Source organism: Camellia sinensis, chromosome 9 (genome assembly GCF_055761805.1).
Source record: "Camellia sinensis isolate YWXY chromosome 9, ASM5576180v1, whole genome shotgun sequence".
Taxonomy (NCBI): domain Eukaryota; kingdom Viridiplantae; phylum Streptophyta; class Magnoliopsida; order Ericales; family Theaceae; genus Camellia; species Camellia sinensis.
The window spans coordinates 63,459,908-63,476,903 of record NC_138969.1 but is presented as its reverse complement, the minus strand read 5'-3'; the positions used below and the strand labels follow the sequence as shown (position 1 = coordinate 63,476,903).

The following is a 16,996-nucleotide window of genomic DNA, read 5'->3' as shown; positions in this document are numbered from 1 at the left end:
TTAGTTGTCTTCTCGCTAGCTGTATGAGTAATGAGTGTGATGAGACCCGGACTGAGTTGCCCAGAGTGGTTTGTGAGTACTCGAACGTTTTTCCTGAGGATCTCATTAGTTTACCACCCCATCGAGATATCGAGTCTCTATTGACTTAGTGTCTGGCACAACACCGATTTCTATGGCACCGTATCATTTTACCCCAACCAAGTTGAGTGAGTTAAAGATTTAACTCCAGGAGTTGTTAGATAAGGATTTTATTCACCCTAGTACTTCGTCGTGGAGAGCATCGGCCCTATTTGCTAAAAAGAAAGATGGGGCTTTGAGACTTTGCATTAACTATCGAAAGTTGAATCAAGCTACGGTTAAGAACAAGTACCCTATGTCTCATATTGATGACCTGTTTGACCAGTTGAAAGGATCCCGTTATTTCAGTAAGATAGACTTGAGATCGGGCTACCATCAGTTGAGGGGCAAGGAGGAGGATATCCCGAAGACGGCATTCCGTACGCGGTATGGCCATTACGAGTTCCTGGTGATGCCTTTTGGGCTCACCAATGCACCGGCTATGTTTATGGACTTGATAAACCGGATCTTCCGGGAATTCTTAGATCGCTTTGTGGTCGTCTTTGTGGACGACATTCTGATTTATTTTCCGTATGAGGAGGAACACGATGAACACTTGAGAGTGGTGCTTGAGTTACTTAGAGCCCATAAGCTGTATACTAAGTTTGGGAAGTGTGAGTTCTGGCTAAGAGAGGTTAAATTCTTAAGCTACGTGGTATCCGGGGAAGGGGTGACTGTAGATTCATCCAAGATAGAGGCAGTATAAGACTAGGCACAGCCTAAGAGTGTCTTTGAGATCCGCAGTTTTCTGGGATTAGCTGATTATTACCGTAGGTTTGTAAAGGACTCCTCCAGGCTAGCTTTGCCTTTGACTAGATTGACGCGGAAATGGGTCAAATTTGTATGGAATGGGACTTGTGAAAAGTCGTTCCAAGATCTTAAGGTTAGACTTGCCACCACTCCAGTCTTGATTATTCCAAAGAGGGGTTTGGGTTATGCAGTGTATTGTGATGCCTCACGAGAGGGTTTTGGTTGTGTATTGATGCAGGAGGGGAAAGTAGTAGCTTATGGCTCACGTCGGTTGAAAACACACAAGAGGAACTACCTTACTCATGACCTAGAGTTAGCAGCTGTGATTTTTGCCTTGAAGATTTAGAGGCACTACCTTTCTGGTGAGAGATTCGAGGTGTTCTTGGATCATAAGAGTCTAAATTATCTATTTACACAGAAAGACTTGAATTTGAGGTAGATGAGGTGGATGGAGTTCATAAAAGATTATGACTTTGAGTTGTACTATCATCCGGGAAAGGCCAATGTTGTAGCCGATGCCCTTAGTAGGAAGTCCATTAGTGATGTAGTTAGTATTGCTATCCGGGAATGGGAGATATTGGGTGCTCTTGGCGAGTTCGACTTACTCCTGGGTGAGCCTGTTGAGTCTGCGACCTTGTTTTCTGTAGTTGCACAGCCTACACTTGTGAATTGAGTGTTTGAGGCACAGAGGAGTAACATTGAGGTAGAATTCCTCTGGGAGAAGATTTCTAGTAAGAAGGTAGAAAAAGGTTTGACTATATATCTTGACCTGAGTGTGAGGTACCGAGACCGTTTGTTTGTACCGGAGTCTTGCCGAGAGGAAGTACTCCGAGAGTTTCATCATTCACGCCTTGCGGTGCATCTGAGAGGTACTAAGATGTCTCATGATCTGAGTCACCAGTTCTGGTGGAGGGGTATGAAGAAGGATGTGGCAGTTTTTGTGTCTAAGTGCCTTACTTGTCAGTAAGTGAAGGCCGAGCATCAGAGGCCAACAGGTTTGTTACAACCCTTGCCTATTGCCGAGTGGAAATGGGAGCATGTCACGATGGATTTTGTTGTGGGCCTTCCGAGGACTCAGTGGGATAGTGACGCCATTTGGTAGTGGTTGACCGGTTGACTAAGTCGGCGCACTTTATTCCTATGCGCGTAAGAGATTCAGTAGATCATCTTGCCGACTTGTATATTCGAGACATAATGAGGTTACACAGAGTCCTAGTGTCGATCGTCTCAAATAGAGATCCGCGCTTTACTGCTAGGTTGTGGCAGAGTTTGCAGAGTGCCTTTGGCACTAGGTTGACTTTTAGAACGGCTTACCATCTTTAGACTGACAGGCAGTCCGAGCGTACTATTCAGATCCTTGAGAATATGCTTTGAGGCTGTGTCCTTGACTTTAAGGGGTCATGGGAGAGGCACTTGCCCTTAGTGGAGTTTACCTATAATAACAGTTTCCAATCGAGTATTGGCATGGCACCGTTTGAGGCCTTGTATAGCCGACCGTCTAGATCTCCAGTATATTGGGCCGAGGTGGGTGATGCACCTTTGTTGGGACTGGAGTTGGTGCGGGAAATGACGGAGAAAGTTGAACCTATCCATAAGAGGTTAGTTACAGCCCAGAGTCGCCAAAAGAGTTATGTCGACCGTAGGAGGAGACTTTTGTCATTCGAGATGGGTGATCATGTCTTTCTAAAAATATCACCTAGGCGAGGTCTGACGAGGTTTGGGAAGAATAGGAAGTTGTCCCCTCGGTTTATCGGCCCTTTCGAGATCCTTGAGAGGATTGGAGAGGTTGCATACCGTCTAGCTTTACCGCCGCAGTTATCCGGAGTGCATGACGTGTTTCATGTTAGTATGCTTCGGAAGTACGAGCCGAATCCATCGCATGTATTGGATTGGACCGACTTAGAGGTAGATGAGGATACTTTGTATGAGGAGAGACCGGTGAGGGTCTTGGATAGGCGGGACCAAGTCTTGCGAGGCAAGACAATTCCCTTGGTTAAGGTATTGTGGAAACATCACGGGGTTGAGAAAGCCACTTGAGAACGTGAATTGGAGGTCCGAGAGAAATATCCGGACCTATTTGTGGATGTTTGAGCTCATATTGAAAATTTTGTTTTTTAATGAACTCTAAGAACATTGAATATGGTTATGATTGTGGAAGTATTGAAAATGTTGCATATGTTGCAAAGAAATGAGCTTAATTTAACATTTTATATGTTGAATGTGTTGTAGAAATGAAAATATGTTTTTAACATTGCATATGCTATGAACTTGTAAAGTATGTATACTGGAATTGGTTAAAATTCAAAAGAATGCATGTTGATAATGCACATTGAGCTATATTTGTAAAGTTGTTTTCTTGAGAAGAGATGGGATGATCGGTAGTGGATCATGTTGATGACTGTTGTATTGAATCATATTGAAAATTGAAAAGATCACAATTTTGAAACTTATATTTGTAATTTCGAGGACGAAATTCTTTAAGGGGGGAAGGTTATAGCGACCCCGGTTTTTTCTGTCATGTATTGTGTTCCTGACCAAGGTCTAGTGGTTGTATGTTGTTGTCTTATCTTGTTTCCGTCCTTTAAATCCTTTGTATTTGAGTTTTGGGACGTGTTGGGTGAGTTTGGTACAAGTTGGTTGTGAGTTGGAACAAATGGTTGCTATCCAGAATTTGGCATCTTCGCTTGAGCGAGGCTTTTTACGCTTGAGCGAGACTTGGGTTTTTGCTTCTTTGCTTAAGCGAAGGTTCTTGTGCTCGAGCGAGCTTTCTTTGATGTGTCTATTGGCTCGAGCGAGCACTCTTGCGCTCGAGCGTGCGTCTGCGTCTAGTTTGAACCTGAAGGTTGTGTTTCTTCGCTCGAGCGAGCTTTCCTTCGCTCGAGCGAGCTTTCCTTCGCTCGAGCGAGCGAGCTCTATGTTTTGGGTTTCTTCGCTCGAGCGAGGACTCCTGCGCTCGAGCGTGCTTCTGGGTTGCAGACCTGAAGCTTTGCATTGTTCGCTCAAGCGACGCTTCTTCCACTCGAGCGAGGTCCTTTTGTGTCTGGGCACTCGAGCGACCACTTCTTCGCTCGAGCGAACCTCGAATATATCAGTTGCAGCAGCGTGCTTCTTCTTCAACTTTTCACCCATTTTTTCCTCAAAACCCTAGATCCGGCACACTCTCTCTCTACAAATACACCTAGTTCTAGTGGTCTTCTACCCTAGTCCCTTTGTTAAAAAGGTGGAGTATCACGTTGGCTACATTTTGATCTGAAAAAGCTTGTGTTTGGAGCATCTTCGAATTTCCTCTCTTTCTCCTTTGAGCTCCTAACTTTGAGGTAAGGATAAACTACTCGTCTTTATGAGTTTTGACATAAATTTTAGTCATTTTGATCAAATGGTGAAGATATGGAAATTTTGGAAAGTTAGGGTTTGATTTGAAATATATAATGAGAGGGTTTTTTAATTGTTGAGCACCATGTGTATGGGAGACCTTGAAAAATGGGGTTGTTATAGGATTGATGAAATTGAACCTTAGGGTTGATGTTCGAAAAAATGGGGAAAATGCCCTAATTAAGTTTGAATAATTAATTTGGGGAAATATGGAAATATGAAATAGAGTTGAAAATCATGAAATTGGGAAATTATGAGATTCAATGGTGTAGTTGGATTGATTAATCACTCACCTATGAAAATGTTGATAATTTATCTGTTTGATCAATTTATTATCTGTTTAGAAATAATTGTTTTGGGCTATCGGTGGAGGATAGTCTTGATTGTTGTAGACACTGCATGTTGATTAGGGAAAACTGAAACTAATCAACTGGAATATGTCATTGAATATGACGGTTGGAATAACACATTGAATATGTGCATTAAATGATCATTGTATATGATGAAGTGTTTAAATACATTGCATATGTACTCCATGGTTTGGGAGGAGATAAGGGATGTACTCCATGGTTTGGAATGAGATAGGGGATGTACTCCATTGTTTGGGAGGAGATAGGGGATGGACTCAATTGATAATTAAGTTGGCGAGAGTATCCAGGGTGAAAGTCCCGAAACCTTATATACATTTGAATGATGTTGATGAATTGAAGTGTTGTCTTTATGAGTTGTACTCTCATTTGAAATTGCTGATGATAGAAGTGTTGATAATATGAGTTGTAGTCTCATTTTGAATTATTTGGATAAATAATGTACTATGTTGTTGATTTGATTGAGATAAAGAAATGGGAATGAATTGAAACACGATTGTAAATGTAAATGGATGTATGGAAATCTATGTTGATCGATTATGGAAAGGGGGTTGAGATAGTTTCGAACTGTTAAACATTTATCGAATGCTAATGTTTTAGTTATTTCTCATATTATGTTTAGCGTATATCTACTGGGCTTTGGCTCACCCTATATGGGACATCATTTTCAGGTTCAGGTGATATGCCACCTCCAAGGATCTTGCTTGGATAGTTTAGAGGCTGCAGGCTTCCTTTTGTTGTTACTTTTCTGTATTACATGTTTTATTTCCAAGCCGAGGGCTTTAATTGTAAAAGGGCTTCTAACCCTCTTTTGTTTTAACCAAGTGTTGACTTGGAAAGTTGTAAGCCCGCAGGGGCATTTACTTTTGTTGTCAACATGTAATACCTTTTGTAGAAAATACTCTGATGAATGGAAATATAATATCTCTTTTATGATTTTGGAATCTTATAAATGATTGATTTATGTATTATTTTGAGGGCGCTACAGTCAGGTTTTTGATTAGATGTGTGAAATTGTTTCTAATCAGAAAGTTATTAGAGAAAATTTGTTTTAGGGTTTAGAGTTTTGGGGTTTAAGATGGGTTGGGTTGTGTGTTGATGCAAGAAGGAAAAGTAGTGACTTGTGGTTCACGCCAATTGAAAACCTATTAGTAGAATTACCTTACTCACGATCTAGACCTATAGGTGGTGATCCTTGCCTTAAAAATTTGGAGGCATTATCTTTACAGGGAGAGGTTTGAAGTGTTTTCCGATCATAAGAATTCAAAATATCTGTTCTCTCAGAAATACTTGAATTTGAGGCAGAAGAAATAGATGGAATGATTTCGAGCTACATTACAATGCATGGAGTAGGAAGTCTGTGAGCAATGTAGCGAGTCTTGCCGTGCTGGAATGGGAGATGTTGGGTACTATTGGTGAGTTTAGCTTGTGTCTTGGCGAGTCTGTTGAGTTGGTTACCTTGTTTACCGCTGTTGCATAACCTACTTTGGTTAGTCGAGTTATTGAGGCACAACAACACGACTATGAGGTGGAAATTATCCGAGGAAAGATCTCCAATGGGAAAGTAGAAAAAGGTTTGAACATCTACTCTAATTCGAGTGTGAGATACTTAGAACACTTGTTTGTACCAGAATCTTGCCGAGAAGAAGTACTTCGAGAGTTCCTTCATTCACGTCTTGCGGTATATCTAGGAGGCACGAAGATATATCATGACCTTTGTCACCAGTTTTGGTGGAGGAAATGAAGAGAGATGTGGCCTTATTTGTTTCGAGGTGCCTTATTTGTCAACAAGTGAAGGCCGAACACCAAAGACCAGTTGGATTTGTTACAACCTTTACCTATAGCCAAGTGGAAGTAGGAACATGTCGCTATGGACTTTGTTGTGGGTTTTCCAAGGACTTAACAAGGTAATGATGTTGTTTGGGTAGTTGTGGATTAGTTAACTAAGTCCACTCACTTTATTCCGATGAGCACGGGAGACTCGGTGGATTTCCTTGCCGAGTTATATGTTAGGAACATAATTCGACTTCACGGAGTTCCGGTAACTATTGTTTAGGATAGGGATCTATGGTAGAGCCTTTAAAGTGCCTTGGGCATTAAGTTGACCTTTAGCACTGCCTATTATCCTTAGACCGACATGCAGTTTGAGTATACTATCCAGATTCTAGAGGACATGCTTCAGGCTTGTGTTCTCGACTTTAAAGGATCTTGGGAGAGACACTTATCTTTGATAGAGTTTGCCTATAACAACAACTTTCAAGCAAGTATAGAGATGACACCTTTTGAGGCCTTTATGGCCGACCTTGTAGGTCACCTGTTTGTTGGGCTGAGATGGGTGATGCACCTATGTGGGTCCAGAGTTGGTCCGAGAGACGACGGAGAAAGTTACACTTATCTGTAAGATATGGGTTTCGGTTTAGGGTAATCAAAAGAGTTATGCCGACCAGAGAAGGAGACCCTTGTCTTTTGCGACAGGTGACCATGTGTTTTTTAAAATTTCACCAAGATGGGGTTTTATGAGGTTTAGAAAGAGCAAGAAGTTGTCTCCAAGGTTTATTGGGCCTTTTGAGATTTTAGAGCTGATCAAGAAGGTAGTTTACTGTTTAGTTGCCACCCTAACTTTTCGGGGTTCGCGATGTGTTTCATATTTGTATGCTTTGGAAATATGAGCCTAATCCTTTGCATATGCTAGATTGGACTGATTTAGAGGTAGATGAAGATGTCTCGTATGAAGAGAGACCAGCTCAGGTTTTGGACACATGAGAGCAAGTCTTGTGAGGCAAGACTATCTCTTTGGTTAAGGTGTTGTGGAAACATCACGAAGTTAAGGAAGTGACTTGGGAACGTAAAGCTGAAGTCCGTGATAAGTATCCGGACTTGTTTGTTAATGTTTAGGTTTCATTTCCTTGTAATTATAATTATGTTTTGTTATAATAGATGAGCGTAGTTAACACTTTGTGAGATTGATGTAGATATTGTGTTGAGTTGGTTGCCATGTTTTCTATAGTTTTGAGCATACATCGGTTGATGTTGTTGCTATGGGGTTTATAGTGGGATGCTGTTTTCTGCGATGTAGTTCGATTTCAAGGATGAAATTTCCTAAGGGAGGGAGGTTATAACAGCCCGGGTTAAGACTCGATCCTTTATACTTCTTGGTTTTGGGTTTTGCATCTGTTGGTGTTGTTGACATCTATTCTTGTCTTATGTTGCCCTTTGAGTTGAGAATTAGGTTTTTGAGGTATGTTTAAAACAGGTTGAGGTTGATATTTCTGGGATTACTTTGGCTATGTGAACTTGAGTTCGCTCGAGCGGTGTTTTGGTCGCTTGAGCGGTCTTTCTTTTCTTCCAGTTTTGGGTTTTTACAGTCTGAACTTTTGAGAGTTTGCTTTCTTCGTTCGTGCATAGGTTTCGTAGCTCAAGCAATTTGTTCTACAAGGTTGAACTTCTAGAAGTTTGGTTTCTTCACTTGAGCCTAGTTTTGACAGCTCAAGCGATATGTTGTGTCTGATGCTCGAGCTCAGATTTAACTGCTCAAGCAGTCTATTTGAATAAAACTGTGAGGAAAGTCACTTTTTGCTCCCTTTTTGATATCTCTCTCTTTACAAAAGATCTTTTTCCCTTTTGCTCTCACCTCTCTCTAGAAACCTTGCAAAAATCCTCCGATCTACCTTGGCTTGTGAATTTCATGATCTTCGTGCTTTGGGATTAAAGGTTGAGCTTAAAGAGGGGGTCGTTTTAATCAGAAAAGTTCGAGTTTCTGTCTTCATTGGTTTTTAAGTGTTGTTCATCTCTTCTTCTTACATTGAGATATGGATTTCTTTAATGATTTGCATATTGTTTAGCCTCGTTATGTGTTAGTTGGGTAAATTAATACTTTGGAAAACTTTGTATTTGATTAAAGCATAACTTGATTCATAAAAGAGGGGTTTTTGAGATGATTTCCTTTGAAATATTTTTGGACTATTTATGGTGGCGAGTGGTATTGGAACTTGAAGAAAATTGCTTTTAAAATGCGGAATGTCTAATTTTTATCAAAACCCTTGAATTATTCTACGTTGAGAAACTATTTGTGTATTGAGAAATTGGGAATTTCATGATAAATTCATGAACATGGGCTAATTTGAAAATAGATGGGACATTGAGAACTTGGATTCTTATGGGAATGATGAGAATATATCATTATGTTGATGTTGTTGAAATTATTAATTATGCTCTTGATTTATATATTGAATAGAGATAATTGTTTTGGCTATCGATAGAAGATAGCATAGTTCATTGTAGAAATTGCATGAGAGTTAGGTTAACTAAAACCCATTCACTCATGCATTCCATTTAATCAATTGTTTCATACTTATGAACTGAAAAGTGTTATTTTTGATAATAATGAGTGAATACCGTGGCGAATTTGGTAAGGGGGTGTGGTTGTGGTTAATTAAGTTGGCCTTTGTATCCTTAGTGGAAGTCTAAAAATCCGCACGGTTAGGATGCCTTCCTTTCGGTTAGTTGCCGATAAAGTGGTTTTGATAGTGCTTTTATAGCCTACTTACAGATATGTACCTAGAGATTACCAGTGTGTATATTTACTGCTCTATTTTTTGTCTTGAAACAAATATATTAAATGTGATTTGAACTCTGGCACAACATTGTTTCAAAAAGGGAAAAACGCATGTTTTGTAATGGCATTTCATATGCATTCACCATATGGTTGTGTTAAACATCATACAGGTCATTAAACTTGTCTCTACAAGGCTTTAGCTCACCCTATGTGGAAAAATATTTCAGGTGTTGATGGTATGTCTCCGCCAAGAGGATAGCTTGGGAGGACATTGGAGCTGAACGCACATTTTGTGTTTTATTTTTGTGTAAGCCTAGGGCTTTTATGCATTGGGCTCAAGACCTACTTTTGTTGTAACCAAGTATAATCTTGGAAACTTGTAGCCAATAAGGCATGAATTTGTAATAGTTTAGATATTAATGCTTATCGATCACATGCTATAGATTCAGGTTTTAGAATCAGTGAATGTATTAATACATGTGATACGATTTTGTAATATGAACATTGTTGTTATGAATATAAAATATTTTTGGATTTAATTAAGCTTTCGCTTGTCAAATGAATATTGTATATACTTGAGATGTGAAATGTATAGTTCGGATCTCTATATTTTTGGGGCTTTGCATCGACGATAGCCTCCGAGCAAGGGCAAAAATGAAAACCATACTCATGGACCTTATAAGTGAGAAGAGGGTAGCCTTGGAAAGGAATGGTGCTTCCCTTCGTCAAGATCTTATCGCTTGTTTACTTTGTATCCGCAATGAAGACAAATCAGCTCTACTGTTTGATGAGGAGATTGAGGACGACACGTGTAAAACCCAAGTTATGTGTAGAATTATTTTATTGGATAGATTAGTAATTAAATTAATTTGTATGGCTAATTTAGTAATTTTAAGAAATTAAGTTAACAACCCTTTTAAAAAAAGAGAGAGAGAAAAAAAGGGGTTTTATATTATTTTTTACCAAAATTGCGCAGAGCATTCCTGGAAGAAACGGAGGTAAGAAATTGAGGCTGCAAAACATTTTTGATATGTCCATTGATTGAGGTACTTTCTGCACCATTGTTTATTATATGTAAATGGATCAATAGGCAGTCAAAAGTCATGGGAAAGGAAATCTGTGTGGATGCCTAAGTGTTGAGATTATGGATGTATGGTACAACGTGTATGGTGTAATTGTGTGGGTTGTTGAAAACAGTGCAAACTATTGTGTAGGTGTAGTTTTGACAATAGATATTGGTATATTAGATAAGGTGTGTTTGACTATTAAATTGGGGGAATTGATTTGATATTGCTTGTATATTAAAGCATTTCATATATATAGTGGGTTCTTGTGGATGTGTGAAAGACAAAAAAATATTAATTTATTTGAGGTTATATTTATTAGGTTCGTGTGATTGAAGTGGTGGAGTGGGGTATTTGAGATTAGCTTGGGAAATATTATTTTAGCTTTTGAGGTAAGTAGCCCTTTATCACCGTTGGTTCATTTTTATTCCTATTAAATCGTTTGAAATTATAAATATTTATTTATGGCCTTTTTATTTTCCTAAAATAAAATATGGGTCAAGTACAAAACAACATTGGATATTATTATGAAAATTATTTGAATATTTTGTAAAACTATTCTGAAAATTGTACCAAATGTTTATTCTGAAAATATCGAATATTTTATTTAAAAGTTGTGTATTGTTTGAATTTTGAATATCATGCTAGTCTGACTATGATTTGGACACTAGCCAATGAGGGTTATTTATTGGCACATAAACTAGTTTCTTTTGGGGCTTCACCATCGGCCTAGGTGTGGTTTTGGGCCTTGTCACGGGCTAAGTGATCGTAGTCATCAAGATTTAAGTTTTGTGAATCAAATCATTGAACCATTTGAATATCTAACCATCAATTTGAACAACAAAATTTCATCGAATTCCCTAATTGTCTTTTCTATTAAAATGTATTGCTATACTGTTTATTTTTAGCTATGGAACCATCTCACAAAATAATTGTTCATTTATTGAATTGTAGCAAAAATATATTTATTGGTTATCAACTATTTTTTTGTACACTCGATCCAACTAGCAGTGATGGTTGGTTATTTGTTGGGCTGTCTAGCTTGCCCTTATTTTATATTTTTCAGATTCTGAGGAATAGAGCTGCGCGGGTTTTGTACTTGTGGGAGTGCCGAGAGTAGAACTATGATTTTAAGTTACTATTTTGTTAGTGGATTATATTAGTAGACTTGGTGGACAATTTCATATAATAAGAATTATTTATTTTTATGGATTTTGGCATTATGATAATTAAAGATTTAAATTGAGTATTTTATATTGTTGGTTTGTTTGATTGGACTCTTAGCCTTGCATGCTCACTTGGATAAGTGTGCGGTGTTGTCACAGCACTTGGGGTGTGACAACGCAGTCATTATAATGATTGAATGATACGACACATCCTTCATCCTCCTTACCTTCTTGATTAGATTTTTAGCCAACGAACTATCCATTTATGTTGCTATTGTTGAAGGTACATATGCCCCTAACTAGCTCCCTCATTATGATTCATGAGAAAGATTTAAGAATTGAAAAGATAAAACAATACTAGAAAATAGAACATACTGAAAAATTATGTGCTTTGAGATTGTAGAACAAGAGGAGATTGCTAAAACCAAGACCCTGGGGGAGCTTCTCACATGGGATGGTCTTACCAAGATGAAGTACACATGGAGAGTAGCAATGGAGACTCTAACACTGTGTTTGGTGGGGGATTTGAGAAAGGATTTAGAAAGGAAAATGGAAAAGAAGGTGAAATGTGAATAAAATATACCTACATTTCACCTAATTTCACACACATTTTTCATTTCTTTTTCCAAATTCCCCAACCAAACACAGCGTAAGGATAACCCTTCCGGGGTTTTGTTCCTTTAGGAGGGTCCTCAAAGATACAAAATTTGGAGGATATCTAATACCAAAAGGGTGGCAAGTATGTGTAAATATTGCTAATGCTTCCGTAATTGTAGATTAATTACCGGAACAAATGTGTGTAATGTAACTGAAATAAGAGCTAGATGTAACACACATTTCTGATAAACAGGTTATATGGACAGCAAGCATGACCCACATGGACAAGACGATTTTCCCAAATGTCACGAGCCAAACCCGCCTCTATGGGTTTAGCACCGTAACCGGCCAGTAATCCGTGATTACCGAAGGCCTGCTTAACGGTCAAACAATAATACAGAGTACAGGGGCATGGCGGAAGCCAAAACAGTAAATGAACAATGTCCAATGAGCTGTGACAGTTTGTATGCAAAAAAACTTTTCATACATATATACCATCAGTGCAAAACAGTATGTACGACATTTACAATCATTCAGGACAAAAACTTAATCCCTATTGAAACAGTACAGTACAGTGCTATCAGTCTATACAACATTACAAAACTGATACAGAGACAGACAGGGAAATTAAAACACCCCTAAGCCATAGCTTGGCAGGCTCGGAACCTCGCAGTGAGGCATAGTGATTGGCTTGACAAAAAGGGGAGTCTAACCCACGCTTCTAGCTCCGGTCTGGTGCCTGAACACCTACATATATATATATATATATATATATATATATATATATATATAGAAACAGTGAGCTAAAGCCCAGTGAATAACATAATGCGTAAAGAGGTTAAGAATGAATGTCCTTACAGTATTGAAAATAATTATTTCAATCAGTATATCAGTTATTTAGTCATTATAGTCATATGTGGTGCATCCAGTAGCAAAACAGTATAGTAGGTCTTATCAGACCGAACAGTCAGTTGATGGCCATCATATCAGTAAATAGTAGTGGTTCCAACATGGGAACCGACAGAGATCTCTGTAACAGTAGCAGTACAACACAGTAACAGTAGGTTGCTAAGGATGCCACAATACAGTTCACAATTAGGACATCATTCATTCAGTAACAGTGTCATTTCAGAAAATAGTACAGTTCAATTGTTCAGAAGATAATCATATTTGAACATATCTTTACACAGTTGTTACTCATAGAGTTCTGGGCTACATATAAGCTAGAGCGCGTCTCCGGATGCCAACCCTACACAGTTACAGAGTGAACACACACTAAGCTATACAGTTGGAAAAATATAACTTAATCCCTATCTTGACTCGGTGTGGTTCTACATCAATATCCTCATTAAGATGCGTTAAACTAGGCCTAAGAATGCCTAGGATGGGATGAGGATGAAAAGATGTACTTTAAAAGCATTTTTAGGATTTTCAGAAAACAGGGGTCCCGCTCGAACGTCGATTACTCCGCTCGAGCGGATATGCAGACAAAGGTTTCTGCTCAAGCGCAGACTTACCCGCTCGAGCGTACTGCAAAACAGTCAAAAGTGCTGGATAGGTGAAATTCACGCTCGATTGGGCGCTCGACACCCGCTCGAGCGTAAGACACAAGGTCTCGCTCGAGCGTAAATTACCCCGCTCGAGCGGACCTCAAAACAGTGCAAAGTACTGGGAGCATGAATTTCACGCTCGAGCGCCAGTCACCTCGCTCGAGCGTGAGTTCAAGATTTGGAATTCCCAGATTTGAACCTCAAGCTCAAAATCAAGTTTTAAAACATGAATTTTGATCCTCTTGGGCTAATTTGCTGGAAAACATTTGTAAACTCATAGAACAACATGTTTCAAAGGTCAATTGTAAAACCAAAGCCCCAAAGGAAGATCAATTCAACTCAATTTCAAACCAAATTTCAAGAACATAACTTCAATTGAACATGCAAGACTTTAAACAACTTTCAAGCTTCAAATAATTGCTCTAATGAGCCAATTGTTCCAAAAACAAGATGAATTCATGAACCTTAGCTAGAACTTGGACATGCAAGTAACAATTTTCCATGAAATCGACTCAAATTTCAACAATGAAAGCATGCATGCATGATCTATGCTACAATTCAACACATTAAGCCAATTCTAGACTCAATCCCCTAATTTTGACATGAATCATGCAAGAACAAGCTCAATTCATAAACAAGAGGGTGGTTATACTACCTTAGGTCTCCAATGCAAGATAAGGGAGCTCAATTTGCAATCTATACTTCAATTCTTCAAGTTCTCTAGCCAATTCTCCAAGTTCAACTCAATTCCTCTCACTCCCTCACTCTAGTCGGCTAGAACAAGGAAATGGCTGAAGAAAATGTTTTGGTCAAGTGTGTATGAGGCTCAAAGTGTTTAGTTAGTGGGTCACTAGGCATGGCAAAGTTGTGATTAAGTCCAAGTTTGCAATTTATCAATAATTAATCTAATTTAAACATACCAAATCACATTTTAATTAGATATGCCATAAAATCACATAAATTCTAATGATCATAAATCATTAATCAATTTCATATTCGGCCGCCGATAAGGCCTTCACTTTGCAGTTTAAAGCATAAAACATAAACAGATAATTTAACAATCAACAGATAGATATGCATTTAAACTAGCACATTCAATCGATCAGTTCAGTATTTCAGTCGATTCAATTACTTATCATAATCAGTCTCAGTTTAGCAGTAATCAGTGGTTAATCGGTAAACATTGGTAAGGGTTATTACACCAAACCCATCAAAGATCGATTGAACATGGTTTGAGCAGCAAGCACAAGTCCCTCCGTACTGCTTTGTGGCATTCAGAGGAGGACCAAGAATGTGTCCTGGGTATGAGTTCGCCAGAATTGAAACACTACTTGCTATTACTTTATTCAAATTAAAGTTGATTAAATCTTATTAGCAATTTTACCCATTGAAAATGATTTAGCTTAATTATAAGTTAGATTATGTGAACTAAATTAGTAATTTTACAATTAGAAATGACAGAAAATTGATGTTTAAGTGGTTTTTTTGTTACAGTTTGTTTACTTTTTATTTGATACTTCAATTTAGATTATTTTGGTCATTTAAATAGTTCGATTTTTATTTGGAAGATTTTTATCAAATTTTAGTATAAAGACCTTTCGATAATGAATGTTTTTTTAGGCCTTTTAATAAATTTTATATTAGATTTTGATTAGTGAGGTCTTTTTATTTTTTTATTATTATTATTATTTTGTTCCAATTTGCTGAATTCCAAAAGCGAGACCTTAGGGCATTACCTTAATGGCTTAATTATGATTGAGTTGTCATTAAGTCAATTGTGCTACACTCTGTATATTTATATTAAATATTTCATTAAACAAAAAAAAAAAACAAAAATTATATTCAATTAATCAAAAAGTGATAGAGGCCATGACTTGGAGTGATGATACTTGTGAAAAAGTGGAAGAGGGAGAGAATGCTTACTTGCTACCTTTCTCAAAGGGTGTGTGGTCCTTGTACACTATGTAAGATCTTTATTCAATCGATAGATAATCTAAAAATGCTGTGAGTTTCATTATAAATTTTACTACATAAGGAATAAATAAAATTAATTGGCCTTCAAATCTACATATTTTCTTTGAGACCCATTCAACAACACTTGATAGATTTGTCAACCTATGAAATCATGCATAAGTTGTTTAAATATCTTGATATCCATCCACATAGACAATATTATCATGATTTTAACATGTTTTTCATTTTTTTTTTGTCATTATCAATGTTTCCTATCATAATCTTTCCTATTTTTTTTTTCTTCTTCTTTCAGGCAAGACAGGATGAAGCTTGATTAGATTATGAACTAGATTATGAATTTATTAAGAATAACTCTCATAAGTAAGTGGACAATTCATGATTTACCTCAACCTATACCCAAAAATCATACAATTCTTATCTGAAAGGAATCTGCTATTATAGAACATATAGACTTGTTTGGTGATTTTTTTTCTCAAAAACTAATTTAAGAATTTTTTTCTAAAATCTGTCTCATTTTTTAAGAAACACCAAAAAGTTATTTCCGCAATGTCAAAACTATTTTTTGTGCAAAAATGAAAATAATGGTGTTTTTGAATTTTTTTTTTGAAAATAAAAAAACAAAAAACGAACATTATATATAGCAAAATATAGATATCTATCCTTAATAGAAATATGCTGCTAGTTTCTTATTGAGTTTTCTTTTTCTTTTTGTAGTTGTCAACCATAAAGAGCTACTCCCTATGGTTATGTGATGCCTACCTTACTTCAGATTTCATTGTGTAAGGGCATATGTTTCCTATGATTTGTGTTTTTAAATAATGGTCTTGCTTTGCAATATCAAAACGACTACTCTAAATAAAGGTATGTTTACCTAATATGTGCTAAAGATGTGAAGAGTGAATAAAGGGGAAAAAAAAGTACCCAGTGTGTGTAATTTTACTCTCTTTGCATTGTAAGGGAGCTTGTATCCAAAATTATTTATGTCAATTAACAATATTGTATGTTTGTTTTCATACTTGTTTGTATCTATGGTATTAATATATTACAATTTACTCTTTATTGAAATGTGATTGACTAATAACAATTTAGAGCACAACAATGAATTGTTGTTTGAATTTGTTAAGAGGAGATTGTAATTCATTTGAGGCAAGTTATTTTTAAGGAATCCAAAGAGTTAATACCTTGATTTATGTCAGGGAATCCAAAGTGTCCATACATAGAATCAATATGCGTTATTTCAAACATGAATCCGCACAAAGGCTTAAACATACAGGGGTGGATCCATCTAACATATATAAAGGCCTCGTTTGGAACAGATTATTTTAATAACTTTTTAATTTTTTGGCTAAAATATGAAGTAAAAAAAATTAGTATATTTGGAATGACATTTTAGTTTTTTACGAAAAGATGTGCAAAAAGTTTAGAGAAAAGAAAATCTTAAACTTTTTAATATAAATTTTAGAATTTTTGATTTTTTAAGTAA

At 37.2% G+C, this 16,996-nt stretch overlaps 1 long non-coding RNA gene across 6 annotated transcripts in view; it reads right to left on the bottom strand.

The window, feature by feature from the left end:
• The window catches only part of LOC145798625 (uncharacterized), a 217,928-nt gene that overhangs the window by 48,538 nt on the left and 152,394 nt on the right, over positions 1-16,996 (bottom strand). The window lies entirely within an intron of this gene.